This window comes from Panicum virgatum, chromosome 4K (assembly GCF_016808335.1).
Source record: "Panicum virgatum strain AP13 chromosome 4K, P.virgatum_v5, whole genome shotgun sequence".
NCBI lineage: Eukaryota > Viridiplantae > Streptophyta > Magnoliopsida > Poales > Poaceae > Panicum > Panicum virgatum.
In genome coordinates this window covers 39,614,843-39,634,893 of record NC_053139.1, presented here as the reverse complement: position 1 = coordinate 39,634,893, position 20,051 = coordinate 39,614,843, and the positions used below count along the sequence as shown (strand labels likewise).

Below are 20,051 nucleotides of genomic sequence, written 5' to 3'. Positions count from 1 at the left end.
AACCATGCCGATCAATGCGATGCATGACCGCCGGAAGGTAGTGCTGGCCCTAGAGAAGGCAGCCGTGGCCGCCCACAAGGCTGCGGCGAAGCGCAAGTTGACCAACGATACGCTGAAACGCAAGGGTCAGGTGTCGGCTGCCAAGTAATGAGATTGCCGACAAGGTCTTCTGTTTTGCATTGTTTTGTTTCATTTTTTTTTGTTCGTTCATTTGCACATTTTGCACATAACATGGCACGCACGCACGACTAGCACTGATTTGTCTAATTGGATTGAGATGTTTGCTTCTACCACATTAGAGTAGTTAATTCAGACATTCAACGATTGACCACACCATTGACAATAGTACTACTGCTCCACTTTGCATGCGGAGGCCGGGTTAAAGGAAAGGCTACGAAGTGGAATGTCAATGACGGGTACAATGGACAGCATTAATGGTGACAATGTCAGCAGTAGTATAGTAGACTTAGTAGCAGTAGTAATTATTCTACTAGCATCAGGAAGTAGTATGGCGCGTCACATTCGTCTGCAGGTACAGTGCCTTAGAAATATCAAATATGGTGGTGGACTGGTAGTAGTAGTCATCGTCGAATGGAAATATTACCTGTCTGCCTTCATCACTAGTGTTGTGTTACTGCATGGATCGATCGCATCGCGAGTACATTTGGCATGCATTCTGGCTTTATTTTGCTACAGCTGCGTGCAAAGTTGAGACGCACGGCCCACAGCAAACAGAGCAACCAAGATATTGGTAGTGGTAGATGCATTGCATGCAGAGAATCGAATGAACAGCTCTAGTAGTAGTACTGTCCTAGCTACCACCTGATCGAACCCACGCCTGCCCGGATCGAGCCCGATGATGAGTAGCACCGTACCTTCCTTCAGCTGCTCGCTGCCTGTGGTTTGTGGTCGCCTCGCCGGGCGCTGCTGGTGAGCGGCGGCCTGGCCGACCTCCATCCGCTGCTCCGCTGGCGCTGGGTTGTCGGCGCATTCATTCGCCGTTGTTGGCTCGCATGCACGGCCGCCGCCAACGGTGCCAAGCTGCAGGCGCCGGCCGCGACTGGTCCGACTCGATCCCCTGACTAGAGTACAAGTAAGCAGCTGTGACAGGAACTAACGGAGCCTAGCGAGGTGGCGGTGAGAGAATGAAGTTATTGCGTACATGCTTGCTGGCTTGCTGTGGGGAGAGGCTAATTTACGGTCGGGCTGTAGGGAGTGCTTCCTCATAGCATCTCCAAGAGTTTGCCATATTTTACTTAGCATATCTTGTGTTTTACTAATTTCTAAAAAGATATACCAAGTAAAAAAAGAGCTTATCTCTAACAGTTTGGCATAATTCATTTGCCAAATCCAGATCTAACTTACATCAGGAACCCCGAGAGAGAAACAAAATTATATTTATGCCCTTCCACCTCTTGAAAACTTAAATCAGAAACCCTTCTCTGTTATTTATTTCTTTTTTCACCCTCCCACCTGACTAGAAATCACGATGCCAACCGCGCACCGCGCGCGTATATTTACGCGCTGGAGGCTGGTTTTTCCCAAGTTGCCAAAAATTACCATGTCTTTTGCCAAACTGTTGGAGGAGTATTTTTAACATTTTTGTCAAAAATCAAATATGGCAACTCGATTTGCCAAACTCTTGGAGATGCTCTTACTGTCGATATTCCGACTATCACCTTTTTTCCATTTTAGTAATTTTTTTTGTCATTTTCTAGAAAAAAATTAGAATTTTTTTCAATGAAAAAATTGGAGACATAGGAAAAAATTAGAGATAGAAAAAATTTAAGAAATTTTTTGGAGATTTGGAGAGAAAAAAATTTCAAGAAAAAAATTGGAGATTATTTTGGAGAGATAGAAAAAATTTGAAAGACAAAATTTTACGAAATAAACTAAAAAATTTGAAGAGAAAACTTTTGCATCCAAAATTAAAAAAACTCGAGTAAAAAAATTTAGATAAAACTTTTGGATCAAAAAATTAAAAAAAAGGAGAAAAAACTTACCAGCCCGCAGCCCGCCGCGACGCCTCCCCCGCCACTGACGCGTCGCCTCCCGGCCGGAGCCGTGCCACCTAGCTGTCGTTGCGATGCCTTCCCGCCGCCGCCGCACAACCCCGCCGCTCTGCACCACCCACCCACCGTCGCCGCGCCTCCCCACCGCCGCCGCACGACCCCGCCGCCGCTGCGCCAGCTCTGCCGCCGCCCTACCCAGCTCCGCCCGCCACTAGATTCGGGAGGAAGGGGGAGGGGCTCCCCCGCTGGATCCAAGATGTTGAGGGAGAGGGAAAAAAAGGTGAAGAAGAAAGAAAAAGGAAAGGAGAAAAGAAGAGAGTGATTGGATAGAAGTCAACCGCAGATTCATCATTGGACTTGTGGCCCCAAATTAAATGACAGAAAATGTTAGATGAAAGCCCGCTTTCCTTACCTTCCATGTCGGATTATCGTCAACAAATATATACCCGTTGTCGCCTGTCAGCGCCGTCTTTTCTCACCGTGCTCCTCCAGCATGACGAACTCAAGATCGCGCTACGGACGCGCTGGGGCATCTCAAGTTGCCAATGGGTACCCACTACCCTTATCCAAATCCATACCCGGGTATGGATTATCCATCTCAACTTGAATATGGGTAGGGTATATATGAATAATACATGTTTTACCCACGTACCCATTAGTTAGTTCTTTTCTATTCTCTTATGTTCCGTAGCTCTGCTCTTGACGTGAGGCCCACATGTATTGAAAGCTACACTGCTTTGCACAGAGTAGCTGTCGATTATACTGAGTCATCTGCAACAAATTTCAGTCAATTTCGATAAAATTTTATAGCGTGAACGCGAGGTTTTATTTCTAGGGTCCGGCTCTTGACATGGGGCCCACGTGTAGGTCTAGCCACACTACTTTGCACATAGTAGCTGCCGATCATAGTTAGTCATTTCCAACAAATTTCAGTTATTTTTGATAAAATTTTATAGTGTGAACGTGAGATTTTATTTTTAGGGTCGGACTCTTGACGTAAAATCCATTTCAACCCACTCCACTTGGAGGCCTATTACTTACCCATTAAATTATGTATATCCGTTGGACAATTATCCACTTATTTGGATATGGATAAATTAGGGATGAGTAGTTTATGGGTGTGGGCATGGAATGGGTATGGGCATGGATAATCCGTTTCCTCCCCAACGGCAACGTGAGGGGCATCGGCATCCGCTCCAGCTCCGCCCAGAGCCACCGCGCCTCCCCCAAGCCTCATCCTGCAAACGGTGTGGGTTCAAATGGGTTTAATGGGTTGGCCTTTAATGTGGAGTGTATTTAGATGGGTTGAAATGTGTTATATTAGTTAATGGGGGTGGAGTGGAGCAGGTTCTATGTAAATACGGGTTGAATTTGGTTGGGTTGGGTTGAAATTGATTATTTGTATAGAGTCGGACCCCGAAATAAAAACATCGCGTTCACACTATAAAATTTTATTGAAATTGACCAAAATTTGTTGGAAATGATTCAGTATGACTGACAGCTACTCTGTGCAAAGCAGTGTTGCTTGACCTACATGTGGGCCCTATGTCAAGAGCCGGACCCTGGAATTAAAATCTCGCGTTCACACTATAAAATTTTATCGAAATTGACCGAAATTTGTTGGAGATGACACAGTATGACTGGCAGCTACTCTGTGAAAAGCAGTGTGGCTAGACCTACACGTGGACACATGTCAAGAGCTGGACCCTGGAATTAAAACCTTGCGTTCACACTATAAAATTTAATCGAAATGGACCGAAATTTTTTAAGATGACTCCATATAATTGGCAGCTACTCTATGCAAAATAGTGTGATAAGATCTATATTATAATTTTTTTTAGAAATGGGTTTTATTGGGTTGTAACCATAGTTTGGTTTATAGTTATTACATTATGAGCTCAAATATTTGGGTTGGATTAGTGTGTGGTGGTGGTTTGGGATGGAGTGGGTTTATATAATTTCTCTCATAAAAATGGGATGGTGTGGGTATAGTTTGGATTCCCACCCATTTACAGGGTGACCCACGCCGTCCCCGCCATCGTCGATGTCGCCAGCAGCGCTGGGCCTCACGGTGGCGTCGTGCGCCGCCGCCGCGGAGTGAGCCATGCATGGCTGTCCCCGCCGACTCCATTGGCTCGGAGCACGGCAGGAGGACCGGGACAAGCTGTATGCCTGTATATTTACGAGTACTTTGTGCGCGCCATGGTGCGCCCTGATATTTTTAGCGAATTTGCCAAGTGGAATAGCATTTATTTGTAATAGGTTATTTAACTTTTTTTGATATGTTTTTTTCCATATACAACAATAGTATAGCTAATGAGGTATAGATACAGACACTTGTGTGCTAGTTAACATCCTTCTATTATCCGCTGTAGCAAATTTAAGTTAGGAACATACACAGTTATGAAGCAAGAGCATGTAAATATTTTATTAGCAGTTGAGATATAGTTACAGACGGCTGGCTACCCTGACCTAGCGTAACTAATTATCTTTTCATACAGTCACATTTCGCCTTCCATAGTTTGCCTCGCCATTGAGAATTATCTGGAGATATTGAAGATGCATCACTTTAGTACTAAGACATTTTTGTCTAGCTGGATATCTTGTATGGTAACATCTCCTTTTTATTCTATGATGGTTAATCATGTTTCATTTTTTAGAAGAACCTTTGTCAGATATTGGCCAACCTCCATGTTCATCACACTGGCATTTACCACCAAGAAATTCTGGCAATTCACTGCACGCATGTGACTAACAGAAATTAGGGAAGCTACCAACACAAATATATGGTCAAGAAAAAGGAAACTGACCACTCATCAATAATTCCAAGCAACTTATGTTGGCACTTATTCCCAAGAACCTTCAAGAGAAAATGAGGAATGATAAAGGGTAACTATAATGTGTATAAAATCACTCAAGACAGATGCAATCAAATCATTGCTTAACAAAGCATTATATACATGAATCTTCAAAGCAGTTTTTTTTATCAAGAAAAATTTTGTTATGTTCCATAACATCTTGAAGCCTTTGGCCAGCATTAATTATATAAATTCGGCACAATGTTTGTAACAACATCCCAAATGCTTTAGGGATTCAACAATGGGATAAGGTAAATATAATGTTCAAAAGTAACTATATTTCTTCTTTTGAAGTTAGTAAAACTATACATGGAAATATTTAATTGAAAAAGTTTCAGTTGCTGGAATGAAATTTGTAGTTATTACCGTCGACCATCTACAATCGTGCGATTAATTCCCTTCATTTACATAAAAAAGTCTAGAACTCTTAGCGATCTGGCTTTAAATACAATTAGCAATATGTAACTATGATAGAATGTGACATACTACTCCTTGCACATCCGAAATAGTCATAGATGAGTCTGTCCTTTTTTTTTCCAGCAACTGAGCTAGCTGGAAATCTCAAATAGAAACATCTCTCAAACTCCTTGACATGGTATCTCACATACCAATCGATGGTTGTTACCTGCACCGGATTGTTTGCATCAACATTTCCTATTAACTCCATAAAAAATGTGGGTAATACTTTGTAACTTTATCTAACTCGGTGTAGTCAAATTCCTGAGGTGTAGAAACCAATAAGGGTCAAAATACAGAAGTTACTCCGAGCAAGACAGATAAAAAATGCAACTCCTTTGTGAAAAATGTCCCAGTAAAGCAAAACTTACCAAGTACTTCATCAGATCCTTTGGGTTCTCCCAGTTCTGTCCATCCTTAAGTATGTTCTTAAATATGCCACCATCTTTGCAATTATATTTGACAGTGGTCCATAAATGTAGCTCAAATCAAACTGCAAGGTTGCATTGGGTGGAATCTTTGGAGGCGAACCAGATTCTTCATAAGACATTTCTGGAGGAATGGTAGAAATAGCATTTTCTCCTTTCTTCATAGTCTTCATGCCTTGGTCGTAACCCTTTATTGTTTGACCTGGACATAACTTGACAAAATAACCACTGAGTATCTATTTCTGAAGTCCCGACTTGGCATGTTTACTCGATCTAAAAAAAACTTGGCATGTTTACTCGATCATTAGCATGTTTTTTCAGACTATCAAGGCAAGCACTACTTGCATCTATGCGATAAGCAAAAGGTCAGAATTTTATCTTTTCTTTCTAAAAAATATGATAAGCAAAAAACACACAGAGAAAGAAGATGATCTGCTGAAGTAAGAAAAAGTTAGTAATCAGGTACTTTGCTAGTATAAACACTAATATTATTGCCACACAAAGATTCATTTCCTAATTCTTGTTGACACGTGGGTTTGAGGGTACAAAATTTAGGAACGAAGCTACTAAGGGGAAAAACTACATATTATTGATGTGACCAGGAATATTCATCTAATTCACAAACCATCAGTATGTAAAACTATTCTCACAATTTCTCTGTTAATGATAATTAAACAATCCATACCAAAGTTTAAAACATGAGACATGAAAATCTTATGAACGAAGAAATGTACCTTGTCCCAGCTTAAACATGAAGGGATCTCCATGATCACAGCTTGAATCAAACTTAGTTCTGTCAAGGAGTGTAACCATGTGATACACTGGAATATCAACAATAGCAGATCAGCACAAGCATACCCACTATATTTCTCCAACAACAAGATGAGAAAACAATCCATAGATCACCCAAAATCAGCAATTTATGGTTCCTCTGCAAATTTGGATGTAGAGGCACATATAGGTAGGAAAATGTTGCAACTAAACATTTTATTAGTCCTGATAAATTAAATTATGAAGTCCTTGAAGTCTTACTACGTGTCAGTTTACTTCGCTGTTAGTTAACCATGGTACTCTTACATTTCAAACAGGTCAAGAGATAAAACAAAGATATACAATATAAATAGGGAAAAATGATGGATTATTGATCCATGGTCTTGCTTACCGTGAACTTGAATTTTTTATTTTAACCACTGCTGCTACATGGAAATTTATTTTGCGAGATCTTGAGCTGCATATTATCCACAAATAAGTCACTTGAATTCTTTGGATGAAACCTATTGCAATACATTAGAGCTATGTTCACTAACAGAAAACCTAGAACCAATATATAAGGATATCTGATTCCAAACTAGATCTGTAGGTACTATTTTCCCATTTGTATGCATATCTATATATGTAGGTATATTTTTGTGCACTATGTACTGAACAAAATAGATTCAGGTAAACAATCATGCAGCTCTTTAAGCAACTTTCAACTGAGAATCAAAACTCACAAGAGTTGCGGTAAATTCCATTCAACATTTTGTAAATCAAACATAATAATAGTAGTAAGAACAAATGGGGAGTAGTGAAGTTTTTAGATCTAATTATGCTTCTGTCTTTTCCATTATTTTTCTTCAGAACATATATACATAGTTAACTGTATTGACATTGACAAGGTCGCTGCAGAGCAGCGACCTTGTCAATCCCATACCTTTTTCACATAATGAATAGTTAAACTGAGTGTGCTCAATTAGATTAATGATGTAAACAGTTCATGTACGTAAATACTGACTTAAATTACTCCTCATCTTATCAATATGTCCACGAAGTTTCTCAGTCTCCTGCTGTAGCAAAGAGAAATGGGTTTCCTGCAGAAAGGAATGGTATCTTAAGAGATCACCCCTTGTAAAAATTACAAAGAGATATAAATACAGGACAAAGTACGCAAGCCAACAGTTTGAAATACTCAGAATGTAAAGAGAGGAACAGAATTATTACTATCTTGAGAATCAATTCTTGACTTCAACCTGAAAGTTGAAAAGGAAAATTGTGAATAAGTTGATGAAATCAACGATGTATGGATTCAAACAGAACTACATATGAATGTAAGGCCTTGTATTGATCAATGAGTAAATTGGATATGTGGATATCACAATGGATGCATTTGAAAGTAGATGATGTCCTACCTTCTGCTTGTTTAAATAACATGTGGTGATGCATTCGTCCACCTTAAAACTGTAACTAAATTCTAACACATTTGCACAATCTAAAAATAAGAGAAGGTATGGTGAAATCCAAGTTGGGTGTGACAAGCTTAACTAATTGTCGCCTGTGAGATGTTAACAGTATAAAAGGACATATATAGCATGCGAAGAACCAGATTGTATTTGTAAGTTTAAGTTTGCAAGGCAAATTATGTGGTAGCTAATAATTATTGATTAGCTTGAAGTTACCCACTGAAAGAATAGACCTACCTAGCACTATCAGCAGGAAATTAGCACAGACTTACATTACCATCGGCGCACCTTCAACCTGGAAGGGAAAATTAAAAATTAGAGAAAGAGTTTTCAGGTAACAGGAAACATGAATTTCTTCTTGATCCAAGAGCATCAGCTTGGTAAGTAATTAGTTATGAGATAACAGCCATAAGGTCTTGGATTTGTGGTGGTACTTTGTATATACATAAGTGCTAATTTTGTAAGCATATGATAGTGTACATATCATTTTTTTCAGATCAAACCAACTGGTGAAAGACAAAATAGTAGTGCTGGGAAGGAGCAGGCTCATCTTGCATTTGATTGGACCTGAGCAAAAAATAATTTGGAGAAAAACAGAGTTGGAATACGCACTTGACCCACAGGAGTAGAAAAGATGAAACAGGAAGCTCAATTCGAAGGTGCTGATTTGTGCTGAGCTGACTTCGATCCGGTGTATTTGAGTTGAAAAGGGGCTCCATTTATTGAGAAGAAATTCGAGTTGAGATGGGGGCACATATGCTCTCCTTGTGGACGTGTGAGGAGATGAGCAGGTTGGAGGATCGTAATGGAAGGGGTAGGGAAGCTCACCTGCGATGTTGAGACTCATGGGAAAAGAACCACCTGTGTGTCTCCGCTCTCTACTCGTGCCCGCGCATCCATTCTTTGGCCGCGCTCCAGGCCCGCACACGCCGGGCGCCTGCATGCCGTCACTGCCCGCCACTGTCTCGCGCAGTGAGGCGGCGGCACGGGGATGGGGCAGCGGTGGGAAGGAGGAGGAGGCGGTGGGAAGGAGGAGGAGGAGAAGCCGGGGACGGGGATGGCGAGGAGGAGGAGGGGTGGGTTGGCGGCAGGGAGGAGGAGGGTGGATGGGATGGCGGCGGGGAAGAGGAGAGGGGAGGACGGGACGATGGTGGGGAGGAGGAGGCGGCGGCGGGAATGAGGAGAGCCGTGGGATGTGCATCGTACGGGCCAAATTATTTTGGCTGTCGTGGACCATTGGGAGGCCGAGGAAGCGTGGGGCTTTATCTGTCGTGGACTATTGGGAGGCCGAGGAAGCATGGGGCTTTATCATATAGAAATAGTGACGGCCGGGAGGGCTCTTGGTTCTTTTCCATTTACCCGGCGGAGTCTAGGAGGAGAGCGAAGTGGCAAGCAAACCTCTGTTTGGGGAATTGGAACTGGAGATCACTTTTGCATTTGCATTGCATTAGCTTTGGGATTCACCGATGCTATGTCCACAGCCACGTTGTACACGTGCTTGTTCTCCACTGTACGTATGAGCATGACTTTGTCTGCAGTTCATTTCTGATTACTGAACAAGAATGGAATTGGAGCACCTTGGCGTGCTTTCCAATTCCAAGCACCAGGTAAACAGTCAGAGACTAGCTCAATTTTTTTTTCTGAAAGCAAGCACTTACTCAAACTTCAGGCAACAGATAGATGAATATTCATTCACCCAGCAGCAGACACGGTAGAAAATGTACGTCAGCATATCACCATATACTGAACAAAAAACATGAAATTAAATAAAAACACTGAACAAAATTCTTATCTATGTAACCTTCAGCTCAGCACAAGTTAAACAAAAAAGATAGTACAAAAAACAAGTTGAATAGCCGCGGCCATGGCCACAAAGTACACTGCAACTAGGCTTAACCAAAGAGTTTTTCCTACCTCAAAAAAAAACAAAGAGTTTTTCCCATTACTGTTCAGAGAATACATAGAACGGCAAAACAAATAGTTTCGCAACATCAAACTAAACCCCATCCAACTAATGAGAGCTGGGAACCAATTTGACAATTTCAACTACTGTCAAGGAGGCATTGCTGAGCATAAAAAAGATGCATTAGACAAGCAGCTTACTTTCTTCATCTATCAAGACTAACATATGGATTGTGGAGCATGAACATATAATTATTTAATTATAATGTTTACATGGTTGTGTAATTCTCTATCTATAAATATATTTTTGGCAGCGCGGCCCGCCCGCAAGGGTATTTTGATCCTGTTACTTATTTTATCTCTTCTTTGAATTAGAAAAATATTATTTTAATGAATATAGTATCTTGTAGCAAATATCTGAATCTGAAGAGTGTCCATTGGCAATACAATATTGAGTAGTGTGCAAGAGCAGAAAATCAACATTAAAGAGTATCCAGCAGCAAATTTACCCATTTTGCAACACAAAGCTTAGTACATAGTACGACAATACATAGAAAAGATATCCGCATAATATGAAGCTATGAACAGTAATTCCATGGACTCAATTGCATGCGAGTGGACGATGAGCAAATAAAATAGGATACATTTAAGAGAGCAGCACACGAACATTGGTTCGAGAACTGGAAAGGTGGATCTGTCCAGTGGCGGATCCACAGGGGGGCTCCAGCCCCCCTACGGGCTGCAACCTCCATTGGAACAAGGGGAGATAGAGGAGGAGAAAGTGAAGGGAGAAGAAGAAGAGGAAGAAGAAGGCTTTAGCCCCCCCCTATGGCTGTGACCTGGATCCGCCACTGGATCTGTCCTGTGTGTTGCAATGTATAAGTGTCTGGTGTGACATTATGATGAGATACAAATGTCATTGGCAATAGATCCCCAAAGAACAAAGATCAATTTGCTAGTGTTAAGTATTAATGTATAATGTATTCATGCAATAGTAACGATATATCCTGTTATGTGGACTGGCAACTATGGCTGGGAGTTTCTAATTATTTGTTTACATTATCTAAAATTGTTTCAAAATTAATTAGTAGATTGTTTCAAAATTAGAAGACCGGAAGTGTGCATATGCAAGTAGTTGGTAGCTTGTACTGTCTGTCTTATTTCCGGAACACTTCTCTTCTTGAGACCCATGGATTATTTTTTTCACAAACTTTTTTTGAGTTTCATGTATCTGATGCCTGCAAGTTTTCAATAGCCGTCCTCGCAGCCCATTTTACCCAACAGAACTTGGCCAAAACAAATAGGAAAATCGCATGCAAAGAAAGAGATAACCTTTTGATGAAAACAAAATCAACCTAGAAGCATGATGAATAGTAAATCAATCCTAACAGTGCACAGATTCTAGCAGATGAGAAAAAACTATCCAGGCGATTGTTAGAAATTTAAGAAAAGGGTAACGTTTAAAATCACGTATTTGAGACCAAATTGACATCAAAACTAGTATAAGAAAAATGGAGGGAGTGTTGACAATAGCACCACCGCCTGAGACAATTGCCATCCCAAGGCTAGATTTAGGACAGCCATTCCTCTCCAAGTGTAAGGATCCTTTTTGCCCCCAAATCAATCGTATATGCAATCCAATTCTCCAAGTGGTAGTCCTGCCCTCCCACTAAAGTCTACCAAATCAAGTGGTATTGAATTAGACGAATTTTGGCTTACGGGCAATAGTAGTATGGCCCTGAGTAAGGGGGATAATTTGTTGCAGTATGAAACTATATATGTACTGACGATAGATTGACCGGTTCCAGCAAGAATGTTGCACGAGAAGGCAGTAGCAAATGCAAAAGTTGGGCCAACCTTGTTGCGGTAGCGCTGCTGGCAGCATCGATCCATGTTTGCACAAGAACAAATGAGAAACAATTTTATTTTCAAGAAGCACCTAATTGAACTGGAGAAAGGGCAAATAGAGGCTTTAAAAGCAGTTGAGAACGAAAAGACATTTGCTAATCATCATCTATTCGGCATTGGTGCATACATCGGATTTATGCAGAACATCAACGCAGAGAATTCAGACTATCCAGGAGCAGCCCTCACGGCACCAATCACCGTACCTACGCCTTGATCAATCAAACACCGCAAGCTTCTGGTACTCCTCGCCGGCGATCGCTGCATTCATGACAGCCTCCGGGTTCACCACGCCATCGTTCTCCAAGAAGAGCTTGACGAAGTTCTTCGAGAAGCCGCTCACCATGGCGACCCCTGGCTGCGTCGACGTCACGGGCGTGGAGCGCGAGTCCCGCAGATTCCAGAACACGATCTGTGGCACCACGTCGCCGTACCCGGCGTCCCGGAACTTGCGGCAGATGGCCTCGTAGTCAGTCTCCCACCGGCTCGCCGATGCTTGGTCGAACTCCATGTCGCTGAACACGAACACGGTCCTGATCATCTTCTCCCGTGGCAGCTGGGCGTCCAACGCCGTGCGGAGGATGCGGTCGAAGACCGCCTGGAAGTTGGTGTTATATCCCCAATCCATCCGCTGCACGAACCTCAGCTTCTCCTGGAGGGTTTTCCCTTTGATCATGTGGATCTCCGGACTGTGGCTGAAGGTGATCACCCTACCCGCCCACGGCTTCTCGCTGAGCTCCGAGATGAGCAAGCCCAGCGCGACGCACACCTCCATCGGCGTGCCGCTCATGCTCCCGGAGACCCGGACACGTCGCAGACGGCGATGCAGTTGCTCAGCGAGCCCTTCTTGCGGAGGTCGTCCACCATGCGGCGCCACTGCAGCTCCGACACGTCGTCCTTCTCGCCGCGGTAGGCCGCGGCGGCGATCTCGTGGGGCAGGAGCGCGCCGGCCGCGATCTTGGCCTTGCCCGCCGCCACGTCCTCGAGGTACTTGCCGAAGCGCACGTCGTCGTGCTTCTTGAACAGGGCCTTGTAGCGCCTCATGGCCACCGAGGCGACGCGGGTGTAGGGCAGCTCGGACCACCGCTGGGCGCTCATGTACACCTCGGGGAGCTCGAGGACCTTGCGCAGCGGCACCAGCACCTCGGCGGAGACGGTGGAGCAGCTGGTAGGAGTAGTGCTCCTCTGACAGGCCGACGTAGTCGGGGGTGGAGTCGCGCGGGAAGAGGCGGCGGGCGATGGCCTCGCAGAGCAGCGTCGAGCGGTCGAACGACGAGCCCGGCGTGGGGCACCACTTGGCCGCGAGCCCGATCTTCCTCTTCTTGCCGCCGGGCGCGAGCTGCTTGAGGTCGGAGGCGAGGAGGTCGGCGAAGAAGTCGGCCACGCAGTCGAACAGGAAGCGGTAGGCGCGGTCGCCGTAGTACATCTCCAGCGACTGCACGGCGAGCTTGGCCACCTTCTGCACCTTCTTGGTGACCTTCTTCTTCGTCGCTGTCGCGGTCGCGGCCACCTCCTCCTTCATTGGCGATGGCACCGCGTCTTGATCCGCCGCCTCCTGCGGCGGCGCCTTCTGATCCAGATCCACCTCCTTGGCCTCAGGCTCGGGCTTCTGCTCCACCTCCATCGCCTGCTCAGGCTCGTCGGTCTCCACCGGAGCCACGGCAGCCGCCTACCTGCCTCGCTTGGACTTGGTCTTCCTGGTGCTGGTGAGCGCGGCGGCCACGTAGTCGGCGAGCGTGGGCGCGGACAGCGCGGCGGGCCGGCGCGGCCTGGAGCAACTCGGCGGCGCGGCGCCGCCTCCGGTCGGTCAGCTGCGCGACGCAGACCCTGAGGGCCCTGCGGCCCTTCTCGGCGTCGGCCCTGGCCCTGGCGACCACGCGGACGTCGGCGCCGTGGACGAGGCGGTAAAGGCGTAAAGCAGCTCGGGGAAGTCCTTGAGGTAGCCGAACTCCGCGAGCGCCGGGACGTTGCAGGCGAGCGTGAGCGGGTGGCGCCCGTGCACCCAGAGCGCGGCGACGTAGAACCCGTCGCGATCGGACTTGCCCGTGCCGCGCACGCCGCGGAGGTTGGCGACGAGCCGGAGCGCCGTGAGCGGGTCGCGCGCCCAGGCGGCCGCCACGAGGTCCCGCACGCGGTGCGGCGGGGTGCCCGGGACCACCTGGAAGAAGAGGTCCATGCAGGGGTTGCCGGAGGCCGCGTAGGTGGCGGAGCCGTTCTCGGTGCGCGCCTTGTTGGGCGGCAGCCCCGCCTTGGCGTTGAGGAGGTCGAGGAAGGGGTGGGACGCGGCGGCCTCGGCGTCGGCGGCCGTGGGCGTCGGGCGGGCGCCGCGGATCACAGGAACTCAGGAAGGCCAAGGAGGACGGGCGCCATGGCGAGGAGATCGGAGCGGAGCGGTTAGGGTTTAGGGGTGGATTCGGCTGGTGGATGCGGATGGATCAGCAATGCGCGGCCACGCCGTCGCGTCCGTCTCGCTATATAGGAAGGAGGGCTTTGCGGGGGCTCCAATGTAACTTCTGAGATAGATAAGATATTCATCTTTAAAGTTTATTTTTTGAAATATTTTTTAGTAGATTTATACGAAGTTTGCGCCAAAACTTGGTTTGTACTGGATACGTTCCCAATTATCTATTGTAAATATGTTCAACATTTTGATAGAATTAATTCAACATGTTATTAAACTAATTCAATATTTGACCATCAAAATGTTGAAATTGTACAAATAAAATGTTGAAGCTAGAAGCACAAAATATTGAAATGTTGAATTCGAAATGTTGAACGGCGAACATCATGGAGCTTCTTCATCGGCGGCGGCGGCGCGAGCGGCGGTGGCGCACCACGCGGAGGGAGGCAGGCGGTGGTGGCGCAGCGCGCGGGAGGCGGCGGCGTGGTGGGTGTGGGCGGCGGCGGAGCGGGGTGCGGGCGCGGGGCACCGCACAGGGCGGCGTCGATGCTAGCGGTGGGGAGAGAAGGTTGGGGGAGAGAAGAGGTTAGAGTTTGAGGTAGATCCAACGGCTATTATTATTTGCACGAATCTCAAACACTAGAAGATATGTTGATAAAAAATTTCCGGAAGATGGATAGGTTTCATGGGCCTTTGCTGCCAGGTGGATGCGTTTGGTCGGTGGGATTTGATTTCGAATCGAGGCCGTTTGTTTGAACTTTGAACCGACGTAGCAGGTTGACGGCTCAGATCGGCCTCAATGTCCGTGATTACCGCGCTCTGCCGTTGGGCTTTGGACTCATCAGGATTAAGTTCAGAGTTGTGCATTCGGCCCCAAAAAAAAAGTTCAGAGTTGTGCAGGATGAACGGAAGGTTCGTTGTGTGTACTGGTGTCTGTGTGATGATGTTTCACTTCAGAATTCGGGAGGCTCGGCCAATCGATTTGTTTGCTAGCCATTTGCATGTAGGGCTGCTTTTTTCTGAATCTACATGTAATGTCTGTACTATTTGCAATTATCTGTCTTAGAATGCACGTAGGGTGTGTGCTATGAATGTAGCTGAGTTCATCATATCCAACTCTAGCAGGCAAGCTTGTGGGTTGTGAAGCGGCGAGAAAAAAAAAGTTGGATGGTGTTTGACACTTTGACTGTTTGTGCAGAACACTACGACGACATGTTAGCGCCATGGCCGCTACGACACCAGGTACGGTGCTTCATTCCTCGCCGCGGTGCGGATGAGGCACGAGCGGTTCACACGCCGGCGCCCCCCCGGTCACGCGTTCCGCCGTCGCCGCCGCTCCTCGGCGATCCCCGCCGCACCGTCGTACACTCCAGTTCGCTGGCCGTACTCTGAGTGACGTGTGAGTGGGGGAACGGGGACTGCACGGCAGCACGGCACCGCGGGTAGTAAAGAGCAACTCCAACAGATTGATCTTCCCTTTTTCCCTTTCTCATCATATAGGAAAATCACCTTTCTCAATTTCAACATATATAGAAGAAGTGCTCCAGCAGATTGATTTTCCCCTTTTCTATATGGAAAGGGAGATGTGATGTCTCCCCTTTTTATTGGAGATTGGAGAGAAATTATTGGGGATTGAGAAAAAATAAAGGGGAAAGGGAGATGAAAAATCAATCTGTTGGAATAGATTTTTTTAACATCAATCTCCTATATTGAGAAAAAGTGAAAAAGGAAAAAGGGAAGACCAATCTGTTGAAGTTGCTCTAACCGTGGCTCGTCGAGGTGGCCCAGCCGGGGCGGGGTGAGTCGTTTGCCAGGAACTCGGTGACAGTGTAACCGAGGAACAGTGCACAATATGGCCATATATTATCATTCGAGAAGGATTTATATGTAAACATCGAACGGTGGAGATTTATCTATACCACTGAAACATTGATAAGTAGTATGAGCTAGTATATTGAGATAGTATAGGTAGTATAAAGGTAATGTAGGAAAGAAAAATATTAATACCCATTCATTATGTTATTTTCCTTTCTTTCTTTCTCTTTCTCGTTCCCTTCATTTCTTTTCTCGTTCACTTCTTCCATATCCCGTTCACCTATGTCACGAGCTCGGCGCTAGGGTTCCATGGCCGGCGACTCGAAGCTCGCCGCCGAGAAGGAATCCGTGGCGGCAGATCGGCCCCGGCGGTGCATCTCGCACCCGACGCAAGGCCCATGGGAGGAGGGCGGTCAGCGGCTCGCCACCGCCGAGGAGTCGGCCTGCGGACGGTCCCCCGCTCGGCCGCCCAGTCATTGGCGGCGGCAACCGCAGCGACCCGTGCCCTCCTGCGGGAATGGCGCGGATCCATCAAGTCGCTCCCCATGCCACCGCCTTTCGCCGCCGGGTGATGATGGGGGTGAGGGCGAGATCGAGATCGGGGCCCCAATCCACCGCCGATGGCCACCATGGAACCAACGTGGACAAGAAGCAGCAATCGTGGCGGCGCCGGCCCCCTTCACGGGTCGATCGCTGCCACCTCTACGCACGTCGCCACACCCTCGCTTCGTCCTCCGCCACCGTGGCGAGCACCAGCGGGAGAGGCGGCACCGGACTGTTGCAAGGTGATGCTTGCTGGATTTGCTGGCTTTGCTCTTGAGAATTCATATCTGATATTGCTCTTGTTGGTTTTGCAGCCGACAAAAAATGTCGATGATTAGATGAAATGTGGCATTATAAAGATTGCTTGACTTGTAAGAAATAAGGTAAGCATCCTGTTTCATCATTCAACTTTACGTATCTCCCTTAATTAACTCAGTGTCATGGTGTGCTGAATTACTATAGAAGTTTGCTAAACAGCGCTACAACGCATGTTTGTCATGTCCAACTAAGAAAAAGGAGACAACTTATCTTCATGAATAGTGGTAACTAGTGAACTACAAACACTCTATAGTAGTACCACCAAGAGTTTAGCCTTTTCTGATCCTTTTCAATAATTACTCGGCCGAAATGTGGCTGGTCAGTTAAATTGAATTGGTATCCTAGCGCACCAGAACGACCATTTTTGCTGCACCATTTTTAACACTGAATGCAGATTTCTATATCCATTTGGACCTCAAGTGTCATATTTTTTAAGGCTACCTCTGTGTAGTTGCCTTGTATGTTTGTAGAACTAAGGTGTCAATTGGCTGCTCAAATTCTTTTGTTGAGGTTGCTTCCTTGATGTTCTGCAGTTGAGAAATTTAGTATGGGCAACGACAAGGCATGATGTGTATCTTATGTCATACTACTCTGTGCTTCATTGGTCAGCATTGACTCCCGAGAAGCAAGAAATCATTGATCTTTAGGGGCATGTCGCACCATGTGAGGTACAGGGTTCTCTTCCAGACGTTTATTTCAGAGTCCTCTCTATTTGATGTATGGTGATACCATTCTTATCTTCTTTGTTTGTTGACTTCAGAAGCACCATGGAAATTTCTGTGTGGGATTTTATCATTACTCAAGTAAGTACTTTGGCAGTGAAAAACAACTTGCTTGTTACTGGTGGATTTCATGGCGAAATAATATGCAGAGTCTACAGATTTCATCCACATCTTTGATGTTGATAGTGGGTACAGCAGTAAGCAGGAACTGGATTTCTTTGGTGAGATCGCAGGCCTATCATTCAGTCCTGACACTGAAGCTCTCTTTGTCGGTGTGCATGATCGTGCATACAGCAGCCTCCTCCAGTTTAACCGCCGACGATTCTACTCGGACCTTGACACAACACTGTGAAGTTGCTGCTGGCAAGGAAATGTGAGTGAGATCCAGATCACAGGTTGTAGAAACTAGAAAGGTGTGTATATGTTCGTTGGTGTTACTAGCCAAGTTGTAGATATTCAGCTAGCCATGTTTCTTTTGTTGAAAAAGGTTGTAGATATTCAGTGAGCCATCTTTTCGGAGATTTGTATGTACTGTTTCTTCTGCTGCAACGTTGTTGTACTTAAAGGGCTACTTGATCAACAGGTTCACGCATGTTTTCATCAATTGAAGCTGGTTTTGGCATCAGAACCTTCTCATAATCTCTTCTTGACAAAAGAGTCAAAACTAGCGGCTAATCTTACAGGTTCAGACAAATGAGACACTAGCAGATTTGAGCAGGAAACATCGACCTAAGAAGTGACACGAAGAATATAGGTCGCAGAATATTGATCTTACATAAAGATTTTATGAGCTAACTCATGCCTCAAACGGTAAATTACAAGAGAACAATTGCAAGCACGTTTACACGAGGGGATTCCCGACATACTCTTTTACAAGCTCAGGTAGGTACAACCTCGGTAGACGAGGTAGAGAGCTGCATAAGATAGGTTCCTATAGCAATACACAACAGTACAAACTGAGCGAAACAAAAGATTGAAACCCTACTGGTCTTAGATTGCAGCTGCAGCCTGCGGGACTTCAGAACTACTGGACAATCCCAAGGCATCGTAAATTGACATCCAATGATCCAAATAATCTGGATAGCAATGGAACCATACATCAACAAGCTGTCTAGCTAATACACAAGCCCAGATATCTCTCAACTGGTAGGCAATATTTTTGATGGCTTCCTCTTTTTGTGAGCCAATGCTGATAGTATCTTTTTCCTGGGACCCTGAAAATAGGACAAAGCTAACGAATGAATATGAGCAAGAAACTTAGGTAGACAGCAAATAAATAAATAGTTGGGCAATAGTACAATAATAGACACCCAACTTGTTGCTACTTTTCAATTGTAGGTGGCAAAAAATGGAAAATCATGGGATGTATATCGAACAGACAATTTTCATTAATATAACAATGGCTCAGTGTGTGCATGTGAGGCTAGCTGAATCATAACTGAATATATCTTTAGTACCTGAGTTTTTACTCTCTAGAGCATTTGGTTCTTATGATAGCCACACTGAAAATGCACAGCTCATGGCCTAGTCAGGTCATTCTATCCAATTTATCCAACCAAAGTGGGATAGAAATATGTAAAAACATGGATCTTAATAAATATGTATACGACAAGTGGAAAGCAGATAAAGACAGGTTCCACCATGGTTCATGGGTGCAATCATTCAAAATAATTCAAAAACCGAAGTTAGTCATTAACATAGTTTACAAGTTAGAAACTCAATTGCTACAGTTTCCCTTTTCGAATGACTCTGCCAATCTATAAGCAGGGAAGTAATAAAATTATCAAGTTCGACCAATTTATATATTTGAATCGCTTCAACCTGAAAGGTCTCTTAAAGCAATGGATAAGCATGCCACCCAGTTGGAAAAGAAAAAAGGCAGCAGCCTAGCAATTGAGAATTCTATAAATAGTGATTCAATTTCAAAGGCTGTGCAGTACCATTGGAGTTCCTAAAGACTTCATATCTTCTTCGTTCATGGAAACCAATGCTTTCATGTCAACCTGAAAAAAAAAGAGTATCCATTAAGAATATTTATGGTCACTGGTCACATTCATAATATGAAATTAAGACATAAACCAAACATGCCTCTTCAGCCTGGAAATTTATCAAATAGAATACTTCTCTAGATCAAGAGCATTGTTTTTAAAGCGTCGCCTAGGCGTCGCCTACATGTCCGAGCGGAAAAAAAATCAGGGCGTCGGCCTCGCTTATCCAGTCGTGAGTATGGCGTCCGCTTTAGATCGATAGGCGTCCGCCTTGGCGTGGTAGGCGTCCGTGCGTCGCCAAGGCGCAGCAGGCGGACGCGATACTCGCCGGGAAATCGCGGCGCGCGAGAAACTGCGGCCCGCGCGGGAAGAAGCGGATCCCGCGCGGAAGATCCCGCCTTCCGCCTACTGCGCGGGAAGAAATAGAGAGGAAGGGATAAGAGCGCGAGTGGAAAGGAAGGCAAAAAGAGAGCGGGAAAGGAGT

General features: G+C 45.4%; 2 long non-coding RNA genes and 1 pseudogene across 12 annotated transcripts; 1 reads left to right on the top strand and 2 right to left on the bottom strand.

Annotated features, from left to right (window-relative positions):
* Positions 1-4,413: 4,413 nt before the first annotated feature.
* LOC120703965 lies at positions 4,414-9,056 on the bottom strand. Of its 11 annotated transcripts, none has more exons than XR_005687335.1 (8): positions 7,529-9,053; positions 6,917-6,982; positions 6,489-6,575; positions 5,698-5,956; positions 5,357-5,590; positions 4,823-4,872; positions 4,679-4,749; positions 4,414-4,556 (listed from the first exon to the last, which is right to left on the bottom strand). It is a non-coding gene; the product is annotated as an uncharacterized LOC120703965 (long non-coding RNA). The 11 variants fall into 11 exon arrangements; XR_005687336.1 differs by having other exon boundaries at positions 4,679-4,738; XR_005687333.1 differs by having other exon boundaries at positions 4,414-4,749; positions 7,529-9,051.
* A 2,729-nt stretch (positions 9,057-11,785) lies between these two features.
* LOC120702216 lies at positions 11,786-15,048 on the bottom strand (annotated as a pseudogene).
* Positions 15,049-16,220: 1,172 nt separating this feature from the next.
* LOC120703964 lies at positions 16,221-18,218 on the top strand. Its single transcript, XR_005687330.1, has 4 exons — positions 16,221-16,781; positions 16,854-16,922; positions 17,391-17,525; positions 17,618-18,218. It is a non-coding gene; the product is annotated as an uncharacterized LOC120703964 (long non-coding RNA).
* The last annotated feature ends 1,833 nt before the right edge of the window (positions 18,219-20,051 follow it).